General features: G+C 33.7%; 1 protein-coding gene across 3 annotated transcripts in view; it reads left to right on the top strand.

Moving 5' to 3' along the window:
- Dg (Dystroglycan) overlaps positions 1–13,090 on the top strand; it is a 67,228-nt gene that overhangs the window by 11,378 nt on the left and 42,760 nt on the right. For 2 of the 3 annotated variants that reach the window (XM_090110598.1, XM_090110594.1), the window contains exon 2: positions 1,675–1,710. The exons of the other annotated variant lie outside the window; for it this stretch is intronic. The gene's annotated coding sequence lies outside the window, so the exon portion shown is untranslated. The remainder of the gene's footprint in view (positions 1–1,674; positions 1,711–13,090) is intronic. 3 annotated transcript variants of the gene reach the window in all.

The raw sequence follows: 13,090 nt of genomic DNA, 5'->3' as shown, positions 1-13,090 counted from the left end.
TATTCAGTACGTAATAATTTTTAAAACGTCGCATAGAATATGAATATGAAAATGTTAACGGTGATTGCATATTAACGTGTTTATTATAATGTATAGGCGTATGCCTTATAGGCAGATACATATAAAATGTTCTATCTGTATTCCTAAATATCGATGAATGTACTAGTAACTGGATAATAGGTATACCCTATAGGCTATAACTTATATTTTTTCTCACATGTTTGTTAGGTTTATTTTTTGAAAATACAATTTAATGTGGTAATAACCATAAAATTCCCGCTTAAGGCTCTTCGATAGCATGTTGTAAATTAGTTATAAAATAATAGAAGAGTCAAGCTGTAGACCACCCACTCAGTGTTGTGGGTCACTGCCAAATGATAGCAAAAAGATACGATGAACATGATAAAAAACGTAAACAAATGTTTTTAGTTGCGGACGCCAGTTTGGCATTGATACAGCGAGCCTTTGATAAGACACGTATTAGCTCAAGTTTTTATAAATTCGAAATGAATGCATCACTTGTTCAAGATGTTTAAATTTATTCTGACGTATGTTTTCTTCAAGTTTATATATATACATAATGAATTAAAAGAAAATTGATACTCTCACACGCTACAAACAATGAGAGTTGGCTACAAAATAATTGTTTAATTTTTGCAAAACCAATGCTTCTACAGCAAATAGTAGCATCTGTAATTACGAACTAAACTGATAAAGGTGAATTTCGTTATCGCGTAAGTGTATGGATTATGGGTTCGCGTGTTCAACAGGATCGGTGAGAACGTAGCCTTAATTACTGGCTTACGTTTAGCGATAAGCCAACCTAAAGACTACATTAATCGTGCACGTTATAATATTATAGCAATTAGCAAGCAATATTCAGGATCCAACCAATAGAGCGATTAATTTTGAAATTTATGCTATGTTAAAACAATTCAATTCAAAGTTTACGTAATCGTCGCTTTGTCTAAATCTAAGAATACAAAAGTGTTATAATAAATTTTGTTCTGTCCCTCAGATTGATCATTGAACCATGTCGCAAATTATTTGTAAACCACGGTACTTATATATCTAATTAGTTTAAAATACAACGTATGGTGGGTTATCGTGGCAAAAATAAGAAACATAAAAGCCAAGGGCACTCGCGATGGCTGCAACCCGCTGAATCATTTACAATGATAACTCCAATGAACACTGGGTTTGCACCTCTCATTCCATGCAAAAATGCTGAGGGAATATACTTCTAAAAAGCTTTTGTGCGTAGTTTCTTTGAATTCCAACTTCAGGTCACCTCCGGGAGATGGGTGACCTTTTTCACAATGGCCAATTTCATTTCAACACATGTGCTTTGAAATCCCGACGTGTGTGGGGTCTTAAAGAATTTAATAAGATTTGAATACGGGGCGCACGTAACGTCTTTTCAACCCTTTCCCTGTGATAATAATAACATTATGTGTTTCAATATTTAGCCAAATGTTTGCACCGACATTTTATTACCTCGATAACCTCGTTTGGAAATCATTAGGCGCCGAGTTCACCCTCATACAAATTTATTCATATTATTCAGTGCTTCTGAATTATATAATTTTATGGGAACTATTCATAGTTAATTAATTCATTAATTTTTTTAAGCAAATTATGTTTAATAAAATTAATACTACGTTTTTGTTTCAGGTCAATTACAATAAGTAGAGAAACCATTTTTACACGGTAAGTAATTAAGTTACTTAAGTTATTACTTGCATAAAAATAATACTGCAATCGTCGTAAATGTCGCCCCTAAGTGTAGTTATTTATTGGTTTGTAAAGTTCTAAGAGATAATGCTGTTGCAAAAATTACTATAATTTGTAATTGTTCTTATGGAAAAGTATGTCTGGTAGGGTAAGTAAGACTGCATTTTTAATCTTTTCGCTAATTTTAGTTACACTGCTATTTCAAACAGTAAAATATTTTTAGGAGCACAAATTTAATTCAGCTGAATAAACAGAATAACGAATTATTTAAAACAACAGAGTAAAAATTTAATTTAGGACAAAAGGAGAGTGCTCAGCATCACAAAATCAGCACTGAATTCTTTAATGTTTTACGTAACTTACTAAATTACTTCCCTAGTGTTCAGTTAAATGTAGCACAGCTTTTACTCGTTTCATAAAAGATACGGCCCGGTTTCTTTACATCTGCTTTTTGCTTCACTATCTTTTCATCTCGTCTTCGTAATGAAGATTATATTAAGTTTTCCACAGCTTATTCTTTATGTCACTCAACTAAAATACGGATAATTTTACGCTGAAATCCGTTGAAAGTTTACAAGTTTAGGGGTTAAAGTTGTTCCCGGTAAGCCTTCGTTGTTCTTTATCGCGGTCTAACTTCGAGATTACCCTCGTTCGCGTGTCTAATGGACGGCGAAAAACGTGTCTGCGATGTCCCTTTTAATCAGCGATTTAATGGAGTCGAGCGGCTTTGTGCTGTGAGTACAAATAAGTTGGTAAAGCAATTACAATTGACGTGATTGAAGACTTATAAATTTTTATTGCGGCACGGAATGTTAGATGAAACAACTAAATGGATTAATTAATCAGTGTTTGCGCATGATCCGATCGAATGTGTTTGTAAAACTGACTGAAGCATAATAGTTGACTAGTGCGCCACCGGTTTGCATGCGATTGCGTTTTTGATACACGTTCAAATAGATTATTCTTCATCAATAACTTACAGAAACGAGATGTAAATAAACGTGTCAATACTCATCGTTCAGTTCATTATCACCAAGTAGGTAACTATTAATCACGCAATTATATTATATAAAAACTCCTAATTTATTTTTATACAGTAAATAAATAATCCATGTATTTTGCAATCTATTTAAAAGAATTGTATTAACATTTTTAGTGTTAAAAGGTCAAAATGCGGTCAAGTAACTTTTAAAATATACGAATGAATACAATTTTTATCAAAATTGTACTTCGTAGCTAATTTGACTTTCATAGTGCTCGAACATTTGCTTATCTTTAAATCAGCATCCGCTGATACGATAAGAAATGTTACATTCGCATTATAAATAACTAAAACATCCGGTCAAATGTAAATATGTACAGGCAAATTAAAACGCTGCTCTTGGCAAGAAAAGTTTTACTACAACCTTATCACTCGATGTCTGAACAGCCATAAAACTTATTAAACTTCGTAAGACACAAGGAATAAATAATGACTTTGTGTTCTTTTATTCCAATTTTCACGGCTATAAAATATTCCCTACTGACGTTCATGGTCGAAAGAGTCGTTGAAATTTTTAATATTTTGATTTCTCTATACATACAGTGGCATAATATAAATGAGTGTATTGTCACGCTATGTATATTAATTATTATTTGCAACTTAGTTGTAGAGTCAAGGAAATAATCCGTAACGAATAAAGTAGCTTTGTGCGAGGCCAAATTAACAATTGTTGGATCGTGTGCTTCAGAAATTACATTGAATATACCCAAGGGTTTAAGAACTCACAAGGTTACGGTATATAAAAGGAAAGACGAGTATATCGTTGAGGGCAAATACATGAGTCTAGATCGGAAAGCCGAGCCATGATCGTATTTGCGCAAACCAAATACAATCCTTACATTAAAGTGAGTGCTGTCGAGATGGTATACATAAGACGGGATAGCAAAAGCATTATAATGCTGGAGTAATAGGAAAAGATAAAATACGGAAAGATATTTAAAAGAAATATAAGCGGATATAAAAAGATACAAAGAACTAAGAAATATTATTATAAAACCAGGATAAAGATTATTTTAACAGCAAACATCTAAACTTACGTAATACGTGTTATATATACGCATTGATATGTTCCTACTTGTATAACACAGAGAGGCTATTAAAACAAATTCCAAGTATAGTTTTCTCTAATCTAGTTTTAATTGCACATGTGAACGAATATTGCATTCCACCAAATTAATTGTCTGATAACCGCTTTCGATTGTTTCTCGCCTAGAAGTAACAATATGTTTGGACACTCGCCAAAGATAAGAGCTGTGACCTAGAGGTAGATAAACAGTAACTGTGGCTGCGAGTGATAAGGCAGATTTGTAACGTTATATCACTTCTTATGTCCGTATCGATTTCGGAGAGTAAAATTTAAGATTCTTTATAATAATTATGAACGCGCGTACTTTAAACAAGAAGATATTTAAGAATAGATCATGTGTATGATTTAAACGTAATCTACATCGTAAATTAAATGCTGTCACTTATTTCTTTTAGACTTACATGTATACGTCTTTAACCCGACCCCCTAGATGCTGTCAACTAGCATGGTAAAGACAGTCAGTCAAGTTATTTTAAATTGGAAATTCCTTCCTCTTAACGAACTTCGCTCACTGCACTCGCTTCCTGATGTTTTTACGCGGCTTGAACAATTAAACACTAAACTGGCTCTTGAAGATAAAAAAGATTTATGTTCCGACTGACGAAGTTAATTGCTATCTCACTTTTTCCTATCTGTTAACGTCCAATTAGAGAAGGATAGATTCATATTAGTATAGTTTAAAAAATGTTAGGTCCTTAGAAGCAAGTTTTCTAAGAACTTCCATTTTAGACGCTACCGGCTTTACTGACATGTCTGTGGCTAAATATGGCATCAAGTTCTTCGATTCAGTTATGTGGTATTAAATATTTTAAGCACCTTGTTAAAAACTGCATTCCGATAGATCCAAAAATATCAATTCTTATTCTTTATCTGTAACATTTACCTACTCATTAATTTCAATATTGTATTTTTAATTTTTAATTAAATCTTATTTAAAAATTCAATTCATTCCATCCCATTTCATGCCGTGACCTTGGCAATATAACTTCCATCCATCATATTTTTGTCATTCTGAAACATTTTCAAACAGTAGTTTCAACAATACTTACTCAATGGGTCGCAACTCGCACCACAATGCTCGACGAAGTTTACAAATAGAGCAAATCAAGGATTGTTTTGCCTCCACAGAGCTTTAGGTCGCCTGAGTCATCGGCTATTTTGAGATCTTTGATGTGTAAACGATGATTTATACAAACCATGTGCAAATGAATTTTCATTGATATACGAATAATGTACACAATCTTTCTTTTATACATATTTCATGTTTCCTCAATAAATTGGCACGTGCAGGCATTTGATTAATGATGGATGTTCTATGAAATCCTCCAAACTTCGATACTGCACAACTACACGCTAAAGTAAATTCATGTTCGATGATGGATATTTCGCTAATGATAGTAGTTATAGACCTCCCGAAGAAACAAGCCCTTGATACATCGTTCCGTACCCACTTGAACTAATTACCGTCGACCAGACCTACATAGTTAGCCCGCTTTATTTCTACAGTGGCTCTTCGCTGGAACTCCAGTGAATGCTTTTGAGCGTGTGTTGTACATCCTGCTCATTCAAATTATGCGTGTAACATCCATGTGTTTTACGGTGTGACATACCTATTTATAGCTGTTAAGTCTACTTCATATACTGTGTAAACTGTAAACATAGGCACCTGCATAAGGAATGCATATTGTAATATCTTTTTATCGTTGTTAAAACAGCGACCAACGACCACATTACCATAAGTATATAATATATCGTGCAAAAGCAATAAAGAATCATTATAATATCAATTGTGACATAGAAGTTCGAACACTGCAATAAAAAAATGCCAAGTAATAATTACTTGTAAATGTATAATGTATCTAGGAAGCACAATTAGGGCGTCAACATATTAGCATCGTTGTGACAATTCAGTGCATCGCCGTTTAGAAATTAGAACCAATTAAAAGGCGGGTATCTATGAACGTTATATCGTTTAATCAATTCGATCGCAAGTGAGCTGAGGTCAATGACACTCTAGATACGTAAGTATTCTAGCTCCAGTTAATGAATACGTTAGCTTTGAACTAATTAGGTAGCGTTTTGACGATCATGTCTAAGTTATGTAAGAGCAAATAATTTTATACAAATTTCATGTTAATTAATACAGTATTTCAAATGTTGATTTTTATTCTACTAAACTTGAATTTTAATGAGTTTTCTTTATTCAATTTCTTCTTTCTTTTATTATTCAATATTCAATTACGTGGTAATAATAACTTTATAATTTATTTAATTAGGTTATTGGTGTTTTACGAATATAAATTTGAACTTTATTTACGAATACTATATTTATAGCATAATATGATCTCTCTATAATAAAATCGATGATTGAAACAATTATGAAAATAAAACACGTTCACAACTCATTCCATTAAATCCAACAATGAAATATTAAAGAGCAACTCTATTAGCTTAAATTAATGTGTATGAAACTCATGGCAGTGTTTACATGAGCTATTCAAATATCTGGGTCGCGATGATTGGTGCAACGCCTGAATTGCCACCAACAATGGTTAAGCTCAGTCATCAGTGGGCCTTTGTCTTATCCATTACTGGCTAATCCTGACTTTGATGGATTCCTGGACGGATTCGTTGTTTTATTCAGAAGTAAAGTGTGGTAATTGTAATGTTTGTTGGCAAAATCTGTATTTGTAAAAGTGAAAATGCAACCTACATTTCTTGATTTACGAGAAGAAATGTATATTTCATATCTATAAAAAGCAAAACACAAGAAACAGCGTACAGATGGACAGGAAACCCAAAAAAGAAATAAAATCCATTAACAAGCGTGATTTATGCGCGGCTTAATCGCAGTTCAGCCGGGCTGAAACGCAATATTAGCGTATAACCGGGCGTTATCGTTCAGACCTACACGATTCGGAATAACGCAAAACAGCGCCTACTAATATCACTAATCCGGCAGTCAGCTTGAAAAATGTCCCGGCATTCGTTTGCATACAATAACCGGTTGTGAATAGCATGGGCGGAACGTGCCTCGCTCGAGCCACGCTTAGGGTATTACACACATTTTACTTAGCGCTCACGTGACCATTTTCCACACAGCATATGCAGGTGCACGTATATTTAGGTGAGGCAGGAAACGTTTTCTCAACAGTTTTAATTTCGTCGCGTCGCTACGTCCTGTTTTTTACCGAGAAGCCGTGGAAGGAGCGCCGCGAGCGACCCAGTACGCTTGCATTATTACAGATTCATATCTGCAACATTTGCAAACGTGTCACGTTAGCATAAAAGAACCGACTACTAAAAGCACGCAACAATATTTTACATTTGAACATTTACAAGTATTTTCTGACAGCCCTTGTACAATCCTATTTCGGATTTCCTGTCGTAGAAATTTACTTAAAATATTTGCTCGATCTTGAGCTCATTTGCAGAGAAATACCTCTGCGTAAATGCACAGAAAAACAGAGTACATGTTTGTAAAGCTGATGTCTCGAGAGCCCGGGAATCCGCATTCATGAGCACCTCGCTAAACCATTCGCGTACGACGAATCTAGTTTCCTTAAATGCAAAGAAAGGTCGCCGCCCTGATAAGGACGTACGTAATTCGCATGCACAATCTTAACTTCCCTGTTAAATATGCGATTTTGTAACCGTTGTGCTATTTTGCGTAGAACAAACGAAGTCAGATTACTTTTTGTTGTAACGTAGATTACAATGAACGTAAGGAATAATAGTATGTATATTCAAAGTTGGACAATGCGGCGACCGCTATTCTGCGGCTGCAGCATATGGACGTTTCTCGTGTTTCGTTGTCGCTCGCAAACCAGCCGGCGTTCGGGAAACCAATAAAACAATTGTGTATTTTGTTTTCGTCTCTCTTCACGCAGCCTTCTCTTATGTGCAAGAATTTAAAAATTACAACAGCTGGTTAGTTCATAAATAATGCGTTTTAATTTGTTTAAATTTTAAACAATAGGTTTTGAGACTCAGTTATTTTAGAATGATTTATGTGCTGCGCTCTATTTTTAATTTATTTGTAGCACACTAGCAACGCGTTCTCTTTTAGTTTTGGTTTCCCATCTGAAAAAAAACCCTTGAATAAAACATAAACGTGCAATTTACAAAACAGGCACTGACTTCATCACGAATTGAAGGGCCCAAAGATGAAACTAAATTTTAATTGTACATAGAACAGGCACTTTACTATAAATTTGAATTTAATAAGTACCTAGTCTTCAACGTTAAGTCGTTTGACGAAGACTAATGCAACTGCAAATAATTTAAAGCACATACAGAGAAGTTGCAACTGACAAATAGCAAGGAGCGTAAACTGTTGCCAAACTGAAAGTTTACTTACGAAATTGGTACGCAACGTAACATCGCTTAAAGCTCGGCTCAATTTGGCACAACTTGCACCGCTGCATATGGCCCCAAGTTTAATGGATAGGGTGGTGTAATTTGCAAAAACACATCGCAATTCGCAATGAAATCAATTCACTTCCACTAATACATAAGCGACCGGCAGACGACTAGACAGTGATGGATTCACGCCATATAAACAGTAGATAAGATTGCCTTATAGCCGCTGTGCACATTCAATTTATGTTAATTTTAAAAGCATTGTCATAGTGTGTCAGGGTGAACGTTAGGACGTACTTATTACTCTAGAACAGCTTAAGATAGTATGTATTTGAATTTATTAGCGTTATAATGATTGAAATTGGTCAGAAATTTCTATAAAACACTTCACAAAATTAATATTTTTAAGTCATTCATCATCATCCCTTGTATTATGATCCCACTGTAGGGACACGGGCCTCCTATGAGGGTTCAGGCCCTTTTTATCATAAGATCTCGCTAAACCTTTTGTTGGCGCATTCTTAAATGATTGAAAATGTATTTTAATGTAACATCACCCTAATCCTAAATTGAGTCTAAATGACTTCCTTCTTTAATTGCTCTGTAAATTGGCGAAAAAGTTTCGATTTCAACATCTAAATTCTTGAATTGTACCCGTCGCCCGAATGTTCAAAAGAATTGTCTCCTAAAAGCTTATTCAGAAATGGAAGAAAGAATGTAAACGTAACATTGTTAGGAGAAAATGGCCGGCTTGATGGTTATCACCTATTTATTGTGTTAAAATGGGTCAGCGGTCGGCGACCTGCGACTCCGTAATGAAGCGCTGTGGGACCTGTTAGTTCTAAGGTGAGGTTTAATCTATGTGACAAATTACAGTACTGAACTTTTTACTAGAACCCAGTTTTAGTAAGTTCTACTTCTACGAATAAAAGACGCCGTGACAATTATTTATGACGTCCGTAACGTATTTAAGTTTCCTTTCGTGAAATGGGTTCAACAATACATATATTTTATAATAATCAATATTTACCTTACGAGCTTATTGCGTGCGTTTTTATATGCGTCAATATTCTTCGATGCTTTGATTTTTAAGAAATCTTACACTATTTAGGTTACGGTTGATCGTGGAATCTATTACACGTGTTTTTCTTATAACTGTACGAATCTTTTATGCCTTAGATTTATGTAATTCTAATCAAAAAGCTCACTGTCTTGCCCTGCAATTTAACATGAAGGTGATGAAACACAGTCTCTTTCATGTTTCAAAACACGCGATCTAACGTCCAAACACCTTACTTGTGTCAATTAAACTGCATCTTTTTTAAAACATGGCCCATCTAGCGAGAAATAGGACAAGCTCCGTATAAATCTGGTAGACATGTGTGAACTTGGTATATTGATGGTTGACATATTAATGAGATTTCAGAAGGGATTGCTAGTTGAGCGCGACGAGTGATGCAAACCAGGAGCACGAACTTAGCTATTTCTGGCAGAAGCCGTTGACCTGTTACTATACGCATCGCCTGAGATGATTCACTGATACTCGGATATACAACTGACGGATCAGATAAGCATTATTTTTATGGGTTACTGTAAGAGACTATTAATATAAATAACAACTATCTCACAACTTAATAATACGGGGAATAAAATAAAATTCTTTCCTTACACGTTTATGATTGACTAGCAAATTACTTTTTTTTTTAATTTATAGTACCTACCTAGTAGTTACCTACACTTCAATTAAATCTTTATTTTTGATATTTTCCTGCTTTATAATATCTACAAAATAATATGTGTGTTATGAGGTTGCCATTCAACAAAAATGTTTTTGGAATAACAGGAACAGAACAATACATTTGGAACATACACTCAGTACACATAGGCATACAATTTAACTTCAGTTATTAAAAAATGGTACGCTATTTTTGTCAGGATTATAATTAGGATGGCTATTCATAAGCCATGTTTGTGTTAGAACATTGTTAATCTTATATCCTGTAAAAACAAACGGGTGCTTTATTTCTGTACTCTTTAAATTTCCACCTACCCAGTTCCACACATCCCTATTAATTAACATAACGCTATGTATTTTTATTTCTGAATAGAACGCGGTAACAAAGGAAATGTTGGCTGCTTGTCGTCGAGGGTCGCCAGTCGGAACCATGTTATCTTTTGTAAATGTACGCTTTATTACTGAAACATTTTTATTACGTATCACGTTTATACGTCGTCATTACTAGTAATATGAAATCATATATTCACAAAATGTATACCGCAGGGCACAAATCGTGGCGTACCGACATCTTTATTGAATACGGAATATGAAATATGTTACGTAACTGATATGAGTACATTTTTAATATACTTTGTAGGAGATATGCACAATTTTATCGAGGTTAAGTTTTTTCGATATAAAGAAAGGTCATCTTGACCTACGTATCTGATAAAAATACTTGATGTTCAAGTGTGGATACTGCAGCTGCTATAAAATGTGATCGAAAATACTTTAACTAGCTTTAAATAGCTTTTAAGTATGTACTTAAAAAGAACCAACCTGCAATGGGAGAGTATTGATAGGTAATAATTTGAATTTGCTGACTGAAAAGTTTTTGGACTTGGAAATGTTATGCAGATAGTAATAAAGTATTCATTTCCCACCTTAAGTCTTCGAGACATTATTTTGCTTTTAAAAACAATATTCCTACTGGAATTTCATTTAAAAAATAACTTTAGTCAACTACGTGAAATTGAATACCGAACGCTCAAGCAGTTCACATTTCTGCTCACTCAAATTATGTTGGTAGGATATTTATTCACTGACATCAACAAAGCAAAGTTGCAAATGCTGTTTAAAAATTGATGGATAATTCCAAGACAAAGTAGCCTGAGAACAATCAGAATACAGAAGTAATCCTCGTAATAATACATAGTTCTACTAAACTAATTTATAAAACAGACACTTCATTCTCTTGTTATGCCTACGCAATTATCCGCTTGTTTTAAAACTAAGAAGTATATGCCGGGTTTGAAACACGAAAGCGGTCTGTTTTTCCTTACCCCAGATATATTGATTTACGCGGCGCAAAAGTTATATAATGGAGGCTTCTATTTCAATTTGTAACGTGAATATCGAATATAATGTTTCCTATTTCTATTACATTACTTGGAAACTCGTCAAATATAAAGCGGTGAAATATTTAAAACATTTCGTTAATTACCTATACTTATTTTGGTACTTTCTAAGCTTTCTATATAATTATAGTTTCTGAAATAATCGATATAATATGAAGTTAAATTATACCAACCGTAATGTGCCTCATTAGTAGTAGTCAACCATCTCATAAAATGTAAGCTATATGTAACAATATGAACGAATATTATATAGAGTTGAATGTTCTGAATAAGGAAAATTTGCAAAAACGTAGGACAATGTTTATTGAAATAGAGAAAAGGTGTTGCGTAATAGTAGCCAGCTTAGGTAAGCTGGCACTTACTTCATTTTCTATGTCGGTTAGGTAACCGACATAGAAAATGAAGAGGAGCGCTTGCAATCTCGATTTTGTAAAGGAAATTAAAGCGATGTAACATACGCGTACGTTATATCCCGGCTCGGCTCGAACTACACGCAAAATATTTGGATATATTTAGTTTAAAATTTCTAAATGTATTAACTGATCGCAATTTATTGTATGGGTAAATCACTGTATTATATTATTAGTCATAAAATTTAAAGTTCGAGTTATTTTATTCGAGTCGTATAGACACTTCCTAAATTTAATAGTGTACGAGGCAAATGGATTTGGTTTTTTTATACCAACCGTTTAAGATTCATATTATAATTTATTCTTATATATGCTTCATTTTACTGAATCCTTTTATCAAAATGTTGAAGATGTTGAAGAACTCTTGGCATTGTAAGACTGTTGTTGGTTGGCGAATTTCGTACAATATTCCAACTTTCTTCCATTGGTGCTGGAATTCGTACTTGGTCTCCAGAACTTGTTTAATTTTCACATAATTAAAAAACTTTCAACCAGGAAAGTTTCTCGAATACCTACAGACCATTATTTTAAAATTCTATTTCTAATTAGCTTGTTAACAAGAACTCATGTGATATCTTGGAAAACAGAAATACTTTAATCACGCTGCTCTTTTGATCTTTAATGCTTTATCTGTATTTAATTAGAAGTACTTCCCTCTTATGCAAAAATATTTGTAATATAACAATAATGTTTCAATATTTCCTTATTAAATGTTATAAATTCAAGTTACCAGCATTTTACAAGACTATAGTTTACTCGCTTAGTCGTAGATACGTAGGTCGATCTAATAAAATTTAATAGTAAGGTTTTGTTCTTTCCTTAATATTATATAGGTTCGAAGCTGTCTTATTCGATTGCTAGAAAAGTCACATTTAGGTCCATTCATTTATTTAGAGGTCCTCGCTTTGACAGGCATTCATAAAGTGCCATAGTTATTTATTTATAGAGGAAGTCCTCCAGGAAAGCTTTAATATCATTTATATCTAGACATTTTCTTTTTCATAGGACCCGGACAGTAGACTAATGAAGTCATTAACCAAATGATTAATTTGCGAATAAATTTAATAATTTCACAAACATTTGCGCACATAATGGATCATTTAGGAACTACTTTATGAGATCACGTTACATTCAGTAATAACCATACTTTGTTTATATTACAATCTTTAAGTAAAACGGGTTCTTGTTCGACCAACGCTATGAAAAATTGGAATAATCAACTTATTAACGAATATGTCGTACTTTGTACAGTCTGACTACTTCGCTTGAATGTTTGCTTTATTTGAGCAAAGTACATCTAATTGTAACAATGTTGCACAC

Source organism: Colias eurytheme, chromosome 16 (genome assembly GCF_061535395.1).
Source record: "Colias eurytheme isolate Ceu_HAF_F1 chromosome 16, ilColEury1 Martin Lab GWU primary, whole genome shotgun sequence".
Taxonomy (NCBI): Eukaryota; Metazoa; Arthropoda; class Insecta; order Lepidoptera; family Pieridae; genus Colias; species Colias eurytheme.
Note: the sequence above shows the minus strand (reverse complement) of the source record. Positions and strands in the feature narration are given on the sequence as shown.